The following is a 15,285-nucleotide window of genomic DNA, read 5'->3' as shown; positions in this document are numbered from 1 at the left end:
CATAGCACTGGCGGCTCAGTGAAAGATACAGCTGTGTTCTGTCCATAGCACTGGCAGCTCCGTGAAAGATACAGCTGTGTTCTGTCCATAGCACTGGCGGCTCAGTGAAAGATACAGCTGTGTTCTGTCCAAAGCACTGGCGGCTCAGTGAAAGATACAGCTGTGTTCTATCCAAAGCACTGGCGGCTCAGTGAAAGATACAGCTGTGTCCTGTCCATTGCACTGGCGGCTCAGTGAAAGATACAGCTGTGTTCTGTCCATTGCACTGGCGGCTCAGTGAAAGATACAGCTGTGTTCTGTCCATAGCACTGGCAGCTCAGTGAAAGATACAGCTGTGTTCTGTCCATAGCACTGGCGGCTCAGTGAAAGATACAGCTGTGTTCTGTCCATAGCACTGGCGGCTCAGTGAAAGATACAGCTGTGTCCTGTCCATTGCACTGGTGGCTCAGTGAAATCCACAGCTGTGTTCTGTCCATAGCACTGGCGGCTCAGTGAAAGATACAGCTGTGTCCTGTCCATTGCACTGGCAACTCAGTGAAAGATACAGCTGTGTTCTGTCCGTTGCACTGGTGGCTCAGTGAAATCCACAGCTTTGTTCTGTCCATAGCACTGGCGGCTCAGTGAAAGATACAGCTGTGTTCTGTACATAGCACTGGCAGCTCAATGAAAGATACAGCTGTGTTCTGTCCATAGCTCTGGTGGCTCAGTGAAAGATACAGCTGTGTTCTGTCCAAAGCACTGGTGGCTCAGTGAAAGATACAGCTGTGTCCTGTCCATTGCAATGGTGGCTCAGTGAAAGATACAGCTGTGTTCTGTCCATTGCACTGGTGGCTCGGTGAAATCCACAGCTGTGTCCTGTCCATAGCACTGGTGGCTCAGTGAAAGATACAGCTGTGTTCTGTCCATTGCACTGGTGGCTCGGTGAAATCCACAGCTGTGTTCTGTCCATAGGTCTGGCGGCTCAGTGAAAGATACAGCTGTGTCCTGTCCATTGCACTGGTGGCTCAGTGAAACATACAGCTGTGTTCTGTCCATTGCACTGGTGCCTCAGTAAGATATACAGCTGTGTTCTGTCCATAGGACTGGTGGCTCAGTGAAAGATACAGCTGTGTTCTGTCCATTACACTGGTGGCTCAGTAAAATATACAGCTGTGTTCTTTCCAAAGCACTAGAGGCGCAGTGACATATACAGCTGTGTTTTGTCCAAAGGACTGGTGGCTCAGTGAAAGATACAGCTGTGTGCTGTCCATTGCACTGGTGGCTCAGTAAAATATACAGCTGTGTTCTGTCCAAAGCACTAGTGGCGCAGTGACATATACAGCTGTGTTTTGCCCAAAGGACTGGTGGCTCAGTGAAAGATACAGCTGTGTGCTGTCCATTGCACTGGTGGCTCAGTAAAATATACAGCTGTGTTCTGTCCATAGCACTGGTGGCTCAGTGAAAGATACAGCTGTGTTCTGTCCATAGCACTGGTGGCTCGGTGAAAGATACAGCTGTGTTCTGTCCATAGGACTGGTGGCTCAGTGAAAGATACAGCTGTGTTCTGTCCATAGCACTGGCGGCTCGGTGAAAGATACAGCTGTGTTCTGTCTATAACACTGGTGGCTCAGTGAAAGATACAGTTGTGCTCTGTCCATAGGACTGGTGGCTCGGTGAAAGATACAACTGTGTCCTGTCCATAGGACTGGCGGCTCAGTGAAAGATACAGCTGTGTTCTATCCATTACACTGGTGGCTCAGTAAAATATACAGCTGTGTTCTGTCCAAAGCACTAGTGGCGCAGTGACATATACAGCTGTGTTTTGTCCAAAGGACTGGTGGCTCAGTGAAAGATACAGCTGTGTGCTGTCCATTGCACTGGTGGCTCAGTAAAATATACAGCTGTGTTCTGTCCATAGCACTGGTGGCTCAGTGAAAGATACAGCTGTGTTCTGTCCATAGCACTGGTGGCTCGGTGAAAGATACAGCTGTGTTCTGTCCATAGGACTGGTGGCTCAGTGAAAGATACAGCTGTGTTCTGTCCATAGCACTGGCGGCTCGGTGAAAGATACAGCTGTGTTCTGTCTATAACACTGGTGGCTCGGTGAAAGATACAGTTGTGCTCTGTCCATAGGACTGGTGGCTCGGTGAAAGATACAACTGTGTCCTGTCCATAGGACTGGCGGCTCAGTGAAAGATACAGCTGTGTTCTGTCCATTACACTGGTGGCTCAGTAAAATATACAGCTGTGTTCTGTCAAAAGCACTGGTGGCTCAGTGACATATACAGCTGTGTTCTGTCCATAGGACTGGTGGCTCGGTGAAAGATACAGCTGTGTCCTGTCCATAGGACTGGCGGCTCAGTGAAAGATACAGCTGTGTTCTGTCCATTACACTGGTGGCTCAGTAAAATATACAGCTGTGTTCTGTCCAAAGCACTGGTGGCTCAGTGACATATACAGCTGTGTTTTGTCCATAGGACTGGTGGCACAGTGAAAGATACAGCTGTGTGCTGTCCATTGCACTGGTGGCTCAGTAAAATATACAGCTGTGTTCTGTCCATAGCACTGGTGGCTCAGTGAAAGATACAGCTGTGTTCTGTCCATAGCACTGGTGGCTCGGTGAAAGATACAGCTGTGCTCTGTCCATAGCACTGGTGGCTCAGTGAAAGATACAGCTGTGTTCTGTCCATAGCACTGGTGGCTCAGTGAAAGATACAGCTGTGTTCTGTCCATAACACTGGTGGCTCAGTGAAAGATACAGCTGTGTTCTGTCCATAGCACTGGTGGCTCGGTGAAAGATACAGCTGTGTTCTGTCTGTAGCACTGGTGGCTCAGTGAAAGTTACAGCTGTGTTTCTGTCCATTGCACTGGTGCCTCAGTAAAATGTACAGCTGTGTTCTGTCCATAGGACTGGTGGCTCGGTGAAAGATACAGCTGTGTTCTGTCCATAGCACTGGTGGCTCAGTGAAAGATACAGCTGTGTTCTGTCCATAGCACTGGTGGCTCAATGAAAGATACAGCTGTATTCTGTCCATAGGACTGGTGGCCCAGTGAAATCTACAGCTGTGTCCTGTCCATTGGACTGGTGGCTCAGTGAAATATACAGCTGTGTTCTGTCCATTGCACTGGTGCCTCAGTAAAATATACAGCTGTGTTCTGTCCATAGGACTGGTGGCTCGGTGAAAGATACAGCTGTGTTCTGTCTGTAGCACTGGTGGCTCAGTGAAAGATACAGCTGTGTTCTGTCCATTGCACTGGTGCCTCAGTAAAATATACAGCTGTGTTCTGTCTATAGGACTGGTGGCTCGGTGAAAGATACAGCTGTGTTCTGTCCATAGCACTGGTGGCTCAGTGAAAGATACAGCTGTGTTCTGTCCATAGCACTGGTGGCTCAATGAAAGATACAGCTGTATTCTGTCCATAGGACTGGTGGCCCAGTGAAATCTACAGCTGTGTCCTGTCCATTGGACTGGTGGCTCAGTGAAATATACAGCTGTGTTCTGTCCATTGCACTGGTGCCTCAGTAAAATATACAGCTGTGTTCTGTCCATAGGACTGGTGGCTCGGTGAAAGATACAGCTGTGTTCTGTCTGTAGCACTGGTGGCTCAGTGAAAGATACAGCTGTGTTCTGTCCATTGCACTGGTGCCTCAGTAAAATATACAGCTGTGTTCTGTCTATAGGACTGGTGGCTCGGTGAAAGATACAGCTGTGTTCTGTCCATAGCACTGGTGGCTCGGTGAAAGATACAGCTGTGTTCTGTCCATAGCACTGATGGCTCAGTGAAAGATACAGCTGTTTTCTGTCCATAGGACTGGTGGCCCAGTGAAATCTACAGCTGTGTTCTGTCCATTGGACTGGTAGCTCAGTGAAAGATACAGCTGTGTTCTGTCCATTGCACTGGTGCCTCAGTAAAATATACAGCTGTGTTCTGTCCATAGGACTGGCGGCTCAGTGAAAGATACAGCTGTGTTCTGTCCGTTACACTGGTGGCTCAGTAAAATATACAGCTGTGTTCTGTCCATAGGACTGGTGGCTCAATGAAAGATACAGCTGTGTTCTGTCCATAGCACTGGTGGCTCGGTGAAAGATACCGCTGTGTTCTGTCTATAGCACTGGTGGCTCAGTGAAAGATACAGCTGTGTTCTGTCCATTGGATTGGTGGCTCAGTGAAAGATACTGGTGCCTCAGTAAAATATACAGCTGTGTTCTGTCCATAGGACTGGCGGCTCAGTGAACGCTACAGCTGTGTTCTGTCCATTGCACTGGTGGCTCAGTAAAATATACAGCTGTGTTCTGTCCATAGGACTGGTGGCTCAGTGAAATCTACAGCTGTGTTCTGTCCGTTACACTGGTGGCTCAGTAAAATATACAGCTGTGTTCTGTCCATAGGACTGGTGGCTCAGTGAAAGATACAGCTGTGTTCTGTCCATAGCACTGGTGGCTCGGTGAAAGATACCGCTGTGTTCTGTCTATAGCACTGGTGGCTCAGTGAAAGATACAGCTGTGTTCTGTCCATTGGATTGGTGGCTCAGTGAAAGATACTGGTGCCTCAGTAAAATATACAGCTGTGTTCTGTCCATAGGACTGGCGGCTCAGTGAACGCTACAGCTGTGTTCTGTCCATTGCACTGGTGGCTCAGTAAAATATACAGCTGTGTTCTGTCCATAGGACTGGCGGCTCAGTGAAAGATACAGCTGTGTTCTGTCCGTTACACTGGTGGCTCAGTAAAATATACAGCTGTGTTCTGTCCATAGGACTGGTGGCTCAGTGAAAGATTCAGCTGTGTTCTGTCCATAGCACTGGTGGCTCGGTGAAAGATACCGCTGTGTTCTGTCTATAGCACTGGTGGCTCAGTGAAAGATACAGCTGTGTTCTGTCCATAGGACTGGCGGCTCAGTGAACGCTACTGCTGTGTTCTGTCCATTGCACTGGTGGCTCAGTAAAATATACAGCTGTGTTCTGTCCATAGGACTGGTGGCTCAGTGAAATCTACAGCTGTGTTCTGTCCATAGCACTGGTGGCTCAGTGAAAGATACAGCTGTGTTCTGTCCATAGCACTCAGTGAAATCTACAGCTGTGTTTTGTACATATGACTGGTGGCACAGCTGTGTTCTGTCCATAGGACGGGTGGCTCAGTGAATGATACAGCTGTGTTCTGTCCATAGGACTGGTGGCTCAGTGAAAGATACAGTTCTGCATTCCCAATCACACACAGTGCCTCATTCCTATTACAGGAGACATTGAGAGGGACACTGTGGTTGTTAGTGAGGTATATGCCCTCATCCAACAGTGGATGGTGATGAACGGGATGGCATTGAATGATGCCAAAACGGATCTGATGCTTGCAGGAACATCTCATAGGCTGGCAAAATTGACCCCCAAATACAGTAATTATATTGTGGCTGGTTGCACCATAGTGACCCAAAAGAAAGCTAAAACCCTTGGTATGGTCCTGGATTCAGCACTTACTATGAAGGCGCAGATAAACCATGCTGTCTTCACATCTTCCTACCATCTGAGATTGCTGATGAAAAAGACCTGTTGGGTGGTGGCCAGAGCCATAATGGGGGCTAAGCTAGATTACTGTAGTAGTCTTTTTCTGGGAATCAGCCAGGGAGAGATTAACAAACCTCAAGCAAAACCACGCAGTGTTTATATTAGAAGGGCCTGGAAGAAGGGATCATGTTTCTGAAGGTAGAAGAGGGCTCCCTTGGCTAGCTATGGAAGCTCGTATTTCCTTTGGAGCTCTGACAATAGCACATAAGTGCCTGTTCGGCTGTGGTTCCAGCTATCTGTTCAACAGCATGTTCTGGTTACCTGCTCACAGGATGCTTCGGTCTGTTGGTGGCTCCTCGAACCATACATACAGTTGTCAGTCAGTATGCTTTTCTTCTCCAGCATGTGGTCTGGCATGGATTCACATGCTAATGAATATTCCCCGTCGTCAGACTGGGAATCCTCAGTAAAGAAAAAATCAAGCTCCACCGTTTCTACTTCCTATCAACGGGGACCCATTTCGGAATTTTCTACGCCCCCTCAAGGGCGAAGTTTTCGTCGAGTTACGCTTCTTGGAAGATTCCAGAATATCTGAGGCCTACCTCGTGGACATGGCCCAGGACAAGGGAAGCTCGACACCCGGATCCAAACTGTTCAAGAACTGCCCTGGATTCGGATTACAGAATGTTTTCAAGGAGGATGAGCATTCGAGATGTCTTTACTGCCTTCACGAAGACAAGACGCACATGGAAAAGGACTGTGCAATTTGCAAGAACCTGTCAGAACAGACTATGAGGGATTGTCAGACTCGCCTTGCCAGCTGGCTGGAAAAGGGCCCAGCAGGTGAGAAGAAGAAGAAGTCCGAGCGGTATTCTAAGTCCTGTGAGGGTGCCCCGGCGACGGGGGCCCAACAGAAGGCAAAGCACCGCAAGTCTGCGGGCACAGGGAGCGCCAAAGGGTCGGGCTCCTCTGCTGCGAGACAGGGTGCACTTTCACCGACGCCATCAACCACGAGCCAACGCTCTGTCCCGGGGAAGAGAAAATCCGAGAACCCGGCTAAGCTTCTGGAGAGGCCCCGGTCGATCTCGAAGGAATCAGCCAAGGAGGAGTGAGTCGGTGACCCCTCCCCCAAGGTGAAGGCCTCAAGCGCCCAAGGTGGTGAAGGCCTTGATTCACCCGGTGAAGGCCTCTATCGAGGGAGTTGCGGCAGCCCTGGCGAAGCCTGTGGAGGCTAACCCAGTGGAAGCGACCTCAGGGCCCAGAGTTCCCCTGCCGCCACAGAGGGAATCCTCTTTTCAGCCCATCAATAAGACCCCCGTGAAGACCCCGGTGGAAAAAGAGGGGGGGCGGTGGCCGTCACGGACACAGATACATCCTCTGAGGAGGAACTGGTTGAAGTCGTGAAGGGCCTCAACAAGAGGTTCGAGGAGGGCCGGTCCCACGGGGGGAACCCCGAGGAGGCGGACGAAGAGAGCGACGGTGGCGCCGATGAGGCTCCCGTGGAGGAGGAGCAACCATCACGCTCGTCACAGCCAGTGCCAAAGCCTCAGGACAACTTGGTGGCCATTAAGGACGAGATTGCCCCTAACCCCAACGGACGACCCAGCAGAACCGGGCCCGTCGGGAAGCCCTCCAAACAAGCGGAGGAGAGTTCATCCCCGCCGCCTTTCCAGCCCGTGCGGCCTGCTCAGCCTTCATTTCCTTCCCCGGATCCTAGGGATGACACGGGAACGGATACAGCCACGACAGGGACGGATGATGACGGTGGTGATGACACGATGGGCCTTCCATCACCACTCCCTCGGGCCGCCCCACCCGACTAAAGTGGCTCCTTCCACACCATGATTGCCAGGGCATCCAATCTTTTTCGGCTCTGCACTGAGGAACAGAAGAAGGAAGGTTTCCTCTTTCAGCGGCGCAAGGCCAAGAGGAAGACGGTCCTCGCTGTACCATTGATTGGCAATATCTGGGAGGAGGGACTTGCTCTCCTGAAGAACCCGTCCACGACACCTGCCAAGAGGGTTCGGTATGAGAAGAAGTACCGGGTCCCCAATTCCGCCCCTTTATGCCTTAGGGCACAGCCGACCCCGGATTCGGTCGTCTCAGCGGCAGCCAAGAAGAAGGCGGCAGGGACGTCATCCTCAACTTCGACCTCCCCACCCGACGGCGAGGGAAAGAAGCTGGACGCCATGGGATGACGAGTCATCTCGTCTGCGGTGACGACAATTAAGGTGGCCAACGCCCTAGCGATTGTGGCCCGCTACGACAGGAAGCTATGGTACAAGATCGCTCCCCTGCTGGACTTCCTACCGGACGACAAGAGGTCGGAGGCCCTGGAGATCCTGCAGGAAGGTGAGGTGGCATCGGACCACGCCATAACGGTGGCCACGGACAGCGCTGACACCGGATTCCGCCAGTTGGGCAACGGTGTTTGCCTTCGATGGCGGGGATGGCTGAGGGCAACTGATTTCTGCCAGGACGTGCAAACTAGAGATTTGGACATGCCCTTCTACAGGAACAACCTGTTTGGAAAAACAGTGGATGAGTCACTTAAGGCCATCAAGACCGACAATGAGACGACTCGGGCCTTGGGAGTGTTGCAGCAATGACGTCCGCCCTTTTGGAACGCCGGAGGCAGACAGGCTGCCTCCAAGGGATCCGACAGCGGCTCCTCACATTCCACCAGGCGGCCCGCTCCTCGTCACAGGAGGCCTACAGAGGACGCGGCAAGTCAGGAGGATCTTGTCGTCGTCGCCAAGAAGGCCAAGGCGGCAAGCAGGACTGAACCGGATGTAGCATTGGGCCTCCACCTGAGCACCCCGGTGGAAGGCCGGCTGGCAAAGTTCATCAGCGTGTGGGAGTCCCTCTCCACCGACCGTTGGGTGCTGGATGCCCTGGCCCACAGGCACACTCTTGAATTTCTAAAGAAGTGCCCCCACATTCCTCCCGTGGCCAGGAAGGAAAATCACATCCCTCAACTGCTGTTAGAAGTAAGGGCGATGCTGCCCCTATTTCCTGATGAGCCACTCTCACACCCATGTTTACAACTGATCACAACTCGGGGGGGGTCTGGGAGTCTCCAAATTATATGCATCGGTGCAGGCCCACACCCACATGACCAACAATGTGAAAATAAAATGGGAAGCAGATTTGTAGATAGGCATTCCTGATGAGAAATGGGTAAAGTATTGTTCACTCACTAAAAGGGTTTCGCTCAATGCGGGACTGCGCCAGATACAATTTAAAATTCTTAATAGACTGCACTATACACCGGCCACAGTGGCGAGGTTTGTACCAGACTCCTCGGGCGAATGCCCTAAGTGCGGCGCCCCACAAGCAGGGTCCTTCCACATGTATTGGGACTGCCCTGAGCTACAGCGGTACTGGGGGGGATGGCTGAGTTGCTGACGGAACTCACACAAATATCCCCATTCCTGTCTCCACAAAAATACCTGTTTGGTGATATTGGGAAGTTCTCTGAGAGAACTAGAAGACTCTTTAATGATTCTTGCGCAGTTGCTAAAAAATGCATCCTCCAGGCTTGGAAAAGCCCTACACCTCCGAGCATGAACACCTTTTTACGAGAATTGACATATGTGAATGAGAACGAGGAACAATATGTACTGACTCAGCCGAGAATGAGCCGCCCGAAGGACATCTGGGGCCCGTTCAGGACATACTTATGTGAACTGCCGTCGGACAATGAAGACCCCATGTAAATATGTATCACCTGTGAAAATGCAATGTGCCATTGTATGATTTTTTCTTGTTATGTTGCTGGAGCGAGTTGTGTACCTGCCACTACTTCAATAAAAAGATGTTTAAAAAAAAAAAAGAAGTAAGGGCAATGCTCAAGAAGGGTGCCATTGAGCTAGTCCTGAAGAGGCTCTGGGGCTCCGGAGTATACTCAAGGTACTTCCTCATCAGAAAAAAGACGGGCGGTTGGCACCCCATCCTGGACCTGCGGTGGTTGAACAAATACATCAAGGCACAAAAGTTCAGGATGGTCACCCTCCAGCACGTGTTGGGACAGCTGGAGGAGGGCGACTTCCTATCGTCACTGGACTTGGAGGATGCTTACTTCCACATCCCCATTCTAAAAGGACTCTGAAAGTTTCTCAGATTCGTAGTCCAGGGGCGGCACTACCAATTCAAGGCCCTGCCATTCGGGCTGAAGTCGGCACCCAGAGTGTTTACCAAGTGCCTCGCACCAGTGGCGGCGCGGCTGCACCTGCGGGGTATCCACGTCTACCCCTACCTGGACTATTGGCTCATCCGTCCAAGGACAAGAGAACTCGCCGTAGAACACACAGCGGAGACCGTCCAACTTCTCATGGATCTGTGATTCGCCATCAACTACTCCAAATCCCACCTGGTCCCGTCGCAGGTCGCTGTAACGACCCACATCCATAAACCCCTCTGACAAGCCAATGGGCCAGGAGAGGTCAGGGCTCGGATCTCTAATAAGCCTGGCATCCACTTCATAGGCCCTCTTGGAGCCAGTCCTGGCGCCTATGGCGCCAGGCTCTTACACAGTGAATAAACATGTGCTTAGGGGACTACTTTATTTTGAAGCTGCCAGCCAACATGGAGGCATCCACATAGCTTGGCTCCTAGGAACCAAGCTATGCGGTATAGTGTTTTGGGTGTGGTAGCCTAGGGACTACTTTACCTGGACTACTTTCTTGAAACTATTTAAACCACACCCGACTTGGATAACACGCTTCGCGCTACTTTGCAATTTTGCAACATGATGCTCACCGTGTCCAGCGATACCCGTGAACCTCGGAGAAGCAGAACCTGCATGGAGATAAAAGGAACATCATTAGCAGCAGCTCCTTACCTGCAATCTTCACCTCTAACCGCCCACCGCTTTTGCAAACAGCTTCTTTGGATCAGCGCATCTTCCGGACCGAAGGATCTGAAAAAAAAGGAAAGATGCAAGGTATTAGAGAGATCATAATATTACGAACTGTTCCGAAAGGCTTACCTGGCAGGTCGCCCCTCGGCCGGCATCGCCTTGGAATTCCACTCGCTGGGAGAACACTGTGACCTATGAGAAAAGAAGAGAAAACAGGTTAGATAAGGCAAGACATCACAGCGCTGCGCATAGCGCTTACTTACCGCATCGTAGCGCTCATCACGCGCCACCATTTATTGGCGAGGCCCAACTCAGCCAATGCGCCACGCTGACCCTCCGCATATCTAGGAAGAGAAAGAGACATTATTAAACCAAGAAAGGCATGCAGGAATAACAACACAATACGAAAACAGCAATAAGACCTACCTGAAAGACATAAAACGGGTCGGTGTCAGTGAAGTATTTGCCCACGAAGGACAACGCACCCCTGCCAAGAAGGCAGGACGGAGAGCACACCTAACTCAACAATAAGGTGAGGAGAGGGCCCAGAGGGGCTGAAGTCTTACGGGGTGGTAGGAGGCTATTTCCTCAGTTGGCCAGTCTTGAACATAGCCTCCTGTATTTTCAGACACAACCTCCCCCGCAGTCCACATCTGGGAACCGTTGAGAAGGATACCAGCGTCCAATCCGGCTGGGTGGCGTCCCGGTGGATTCCAGGTGAGCGTAACAGAAAGCGAAGACTCCTAAAACCAATCCACCTGGGCGCCATGGAGACATCAGAAATGGACCAATTGGCCCAATTGTTAGGGGAACTTCGTGCCGAGGTTCACTCTGCCCGGCAAGAGACTAATGCCCTCCGGAGAGACCTAATAGTGACCAAAGAGTGCACTGAAGAGATTAGCAGGCAATACTTGCAATCACAGGCAGGACAGACGCCTCTACCTGGAAGCAATACAATGATGCAAAATGTCACCATACCACCCACTACCTCCACTCCGGTACGGATCATGTTACCAGGAACAGTTCCTCTGGCACCACCTGAGAGGTTTGCAGGCAACCCACGGAAGTACGCAGCATTCATGAATCAGTGTCACCTTCATTTTCTTTGTAGGCCTGGAGCATTCCCAAATGACCAAGCTCGGGTAGCCTTTGTTTTATCATACCTGAGTGGTAGTGCAGCGGATTGGTCGGTGCTGTTGGTGACCCATGATGATCCTTTGTTACATGACTTTGGGGGGTTCCAGAGAGAAATGGAAAAACTTTTTGCTCGCCATACCCGAGAACAAGCAGTAGACAATGAACTCCTATCCCTCTGACAGGGGAATCAGGACTTGTTAACGTACATTGCTACCTTCAATAGACTGGTTGCCGAAGCTAGGTGGCCTGAAAACAAAAGAACCACGTTGTTTCATCAGGGCTCGCGAGGTGAGTTAAAAGACGTTCTAGTCCAGGTGGTTGATCCTCCCAGAGACTGTTCCGAATTCATAAGTTTGGTCGTGCAGCTAGAACACCGGTTGCAAGACCGAAAAGCAGACCGTTCCAAAACGGACCCTCGGGCCGTGTATGTTCGACCAAGAGACAACACAACTCGAGTGCAAGAAAACACTGTGGAACCCATGCAGATCGGAGGAATAGGACCTCCATTACCAAAACAAGAGCGAGACAAAAGAAGACAACAACAGCTATGTCTGTATTGCGGAAAAACAGGACATTTCCTGAAGGACTGCCCAGTAAAACCCCCAAGTAGGATCGTCAGGGCCACAGAAAAAGTTGAAGTTAAGGAATCGGAATCGGAAAACTACCAAGCTCGGCAAACGTAGAGGTCAGTTTGTCGAATGAGAGGAAAGAGTCACTGACCTCGCACTTTGCAATACCAGTGATCTTAATTAACAACCAACAGTCGTCAAGAATGCATGCCGTTGAAGCATACATCGACAGCGGAGCAGTTGGAAATTATATAGATCAAGACTTGGCAGCAGAGATGGGGCTTCCCTTATGTTCCAAGCTGACCACGGATAAGGTAACCACTGTGGATGGGACAGAAATCGCTTCCAGACCCGTGACCCAGTGCACAGTCGGGGTAACCTTGCTGTGCCAGGAAGGATATCGGGAATCTATTTCGTTCGATCTCATCAAGGCACCTCAATTCCGGCTAATACTAGGGATGCCATGGTTAGTCACTCACAACCCTTTGATTGACTGGCAGGCACGGAAATTAACCTTCCCCAGCGACTGCTCCCCTGCCTGTTATTATCAAGAACAGAAAGCTGACTTCAGTATCTCTACGACTCCCGGAGCGACAGCGTCAACCCTGGGAGTAACTAATACCTTGCCAAAGGAATACCACGATTTCCAGGACGTATTCCAGAAGGACCAAGCAAACACACTGCCACCGCACAGGACCTATGACTGTCAGATTGACCTTGTTCCAGGTGCACAAATCCCTTGCGGCAGAATCTACGCTCTTACGGAACCAGAAAATCATCATCTGAAGTCTTATTTAGACCAGTACCTTGCAAACGGATTCATCCATCCATTGAAGTCCCCTGCAGCCAGTCCTTTGTTCTTCGTACCGAAAAAAGAAGGGGACTTGAGGACCTGTATTGACTACCGCATATTAAACCAGATCACAGTGAAAAACCATTATCCCTTGCCACTTATCTCTGAAATGCTAGACCAGGTCAAAGATGCCCAGATTTATACCAAATTGGACCTTCGAGGAGCGTACCACCTGGTTCGAGTCAGAAGCGGAGACGAATGGAAAACTTCTTTCCGTACCAAATACGGCTTGTATGAATATCAAGTCATGCCCTTTGAGTTATGCAACGCTCCTGCAGCATTTCAATATTTCATGAATGACGTCTTGAGAGAATTAATTGATGTCTGCACCCTAGTGTACATAGATGACCTCTTAGTGTACTCAACCTCGAAACAAGATCATATCAAGCACGTTTGTTCAGTCCTCACCAAGCTCCGCCAACATCGTTTATATGCAAAGCTTGAAAAATGTTTTTTTCACGTCACCGAAGTTGAGTTTCTTGGTTTTATCCTTACTCCAGGAGGCATCAGGATGGACATGCACAAAGTAGACGCCATTTTGAAATGGCCATCACCAACGTCATTGAAAGGGGTTCAAAGCATGTTGGGCTTTGCGAACTTCTATTGCCGGTTCATACCAGATTTCTCTCAGGTTGTACACCCGATCACAATATTGTTACGAAAAAACAATAAAAAGTTTGCCTGGACCGAAGAAGCACAAAAAGCTTTTCAGGAACTCAAGAAAAGGTTTACCTCTGCGCCAATCCTGCAACATCCTCGTCCAGACCTCCCTTATATCGTGGAAACGGATGCTTCCAGTATGGCAATAGGGGCTGTCCTCTCACAGAGAGACCCAGAAACCGGCCAGATAAACCGAGTGGCCTTCTGGTCAAAAAGATTCTCACCTCCAGAGATTTATTACGCCATTACTGACAAAGAACTCTTGGCTATCAAGTCCGCCTCTAAGGCCTGGCGGCACTACCTTCGGGGGGCCAGACACACTACTACAGTTATCACGGACAACCGAAATCTGCAATATCTTAAAACAGCCAAAGCCCAGTCCTCACGCCAATTGCGGTGGGCCCTTTTCTTCACTGAATATGATTATGTCATCACGTTTCTACCAGGGGTTAGAAATGGAAAAGCTGATGCATTGTCTCGTATGGGCACTGATGACATAGTATATACAACTCCAGACCCGGTACCCATTATACCAGAAGACAAACTCTTGGGTATCACGGCAGCCTTAACTCAAGCAGAACTAAGAAACGAGATTCAACGGACCATGACTCCTGATACTTTCCTGGCATGGCAAGCGCAAAGAGAACAATATTCCATCAAAGACCACTTATCCTTTTTTAGGGATTGTCTTATGTACCCACGAAGGAGTTACAACAACATATTATTTCAGGTTATCACGATTCACTGATCGAAGGGCATCCTGGTATCGCCAACACTCTAGCTAAGGTGAAACAGAACTTCTGGTGGCCTGCCTGGCATAAAGACATCATCCAATATATTCAGTCCTGCGGAGTCTGCGCACAAAATAAGTCACAAAAACAAAAACCATCTGGTCTCCTACAACCATTAGACATTCCTCCTGCTCCATGGCACACTCTTTCCCTCGACTTCATCACTGACTTACCTTCCAGTCAAGGGTTTAAAACCATTCTTGTAGTCGTGGACTTATTCTCAAAGATGGCACACTGTATTCCGCTCAAAGGCCTCCAAGACGCATCCACTTTAGCCAAAGTGTTCTTGGAAGGTATTGTTAAACTACATGGCTTCCCATCAGTGCTGGTCCCCGATCGAGGTAGCCAGTTTGTATCCAACTTCTGGAGAAAGTGTTGTGCGATGGCACAGATTGACGCCCGGCTATCTACCAGTCATCATCCCCAAACGGACGGTCAAACTGAAAGGACCAATCAAACTCTCGAGCAGTATTTACGGTGCATGCTGCACTATGAACAAAGAAACTGGAAAGACTTACTATGGATAGCCGAGTATGCATATAACAATTCCTTGCATTCGAGTACGGGACAAACACCCTTTTATACCCTTTAGGGTAGACACCCACGTACCTCTGAACTAGATCTCCCAGCCAGCTTGGAATGCCAGCAGTGAAAACTCTTCACACCACCATCACTCAGGCTTTCAAAAAGGCCAAAGAACATCTTATTCTCGCCAAGGAAAAGCAAAAGAAATTCGCCGACCAACACCGGAAGAAAGCCCCTGACTATCAGGTAGGAGACAAGGTTTGGTTGGCCGCTAAATTCGTACTCATCAAAGGAACCCGGACCTTTCAACCCAGGTACTTAGGGCCTTATACGATCAAGACTATTATCAACTCATCGGCCATCAAACTAGATTTACCACCTAACTTAGAAATCCAACCGGTATTTCATGTGT

At 49.9% G+C, this 15,285-nt stretch overlaps 1 protein-coding gene across 1 annotated transcript in view; it reads left to right on the top strand.

The window, feature by feature from the left end:
* Positions 1-15,285, top strand: part of LOC138480782 (relaxin receptor 1-like) — a 583,697-nt gene that overhangs the window by 428,427 nt on the left and 139,985 nt on the right. The gene's annotated exons all lie outside the window — the stretch shown is intronic.

Source organism: Ambystoma mexicanum, chromosome 5p (assembly GCF_040938575.1).
Source record: "Ambystoma mexicanum isolate Mex_15411 chromosome 5p, UKY_AmexF1_1, whole genome shotgun sequence".
NCBI lineage: Eukaryota > Metazoa > Chordata > Amphibia > Caudata > Ambystomatidae > Ambystoma > Ambystoma mexicanum.
This window is presented reverse-complemented; position numbering and strand designations above follow the sequence as displayed.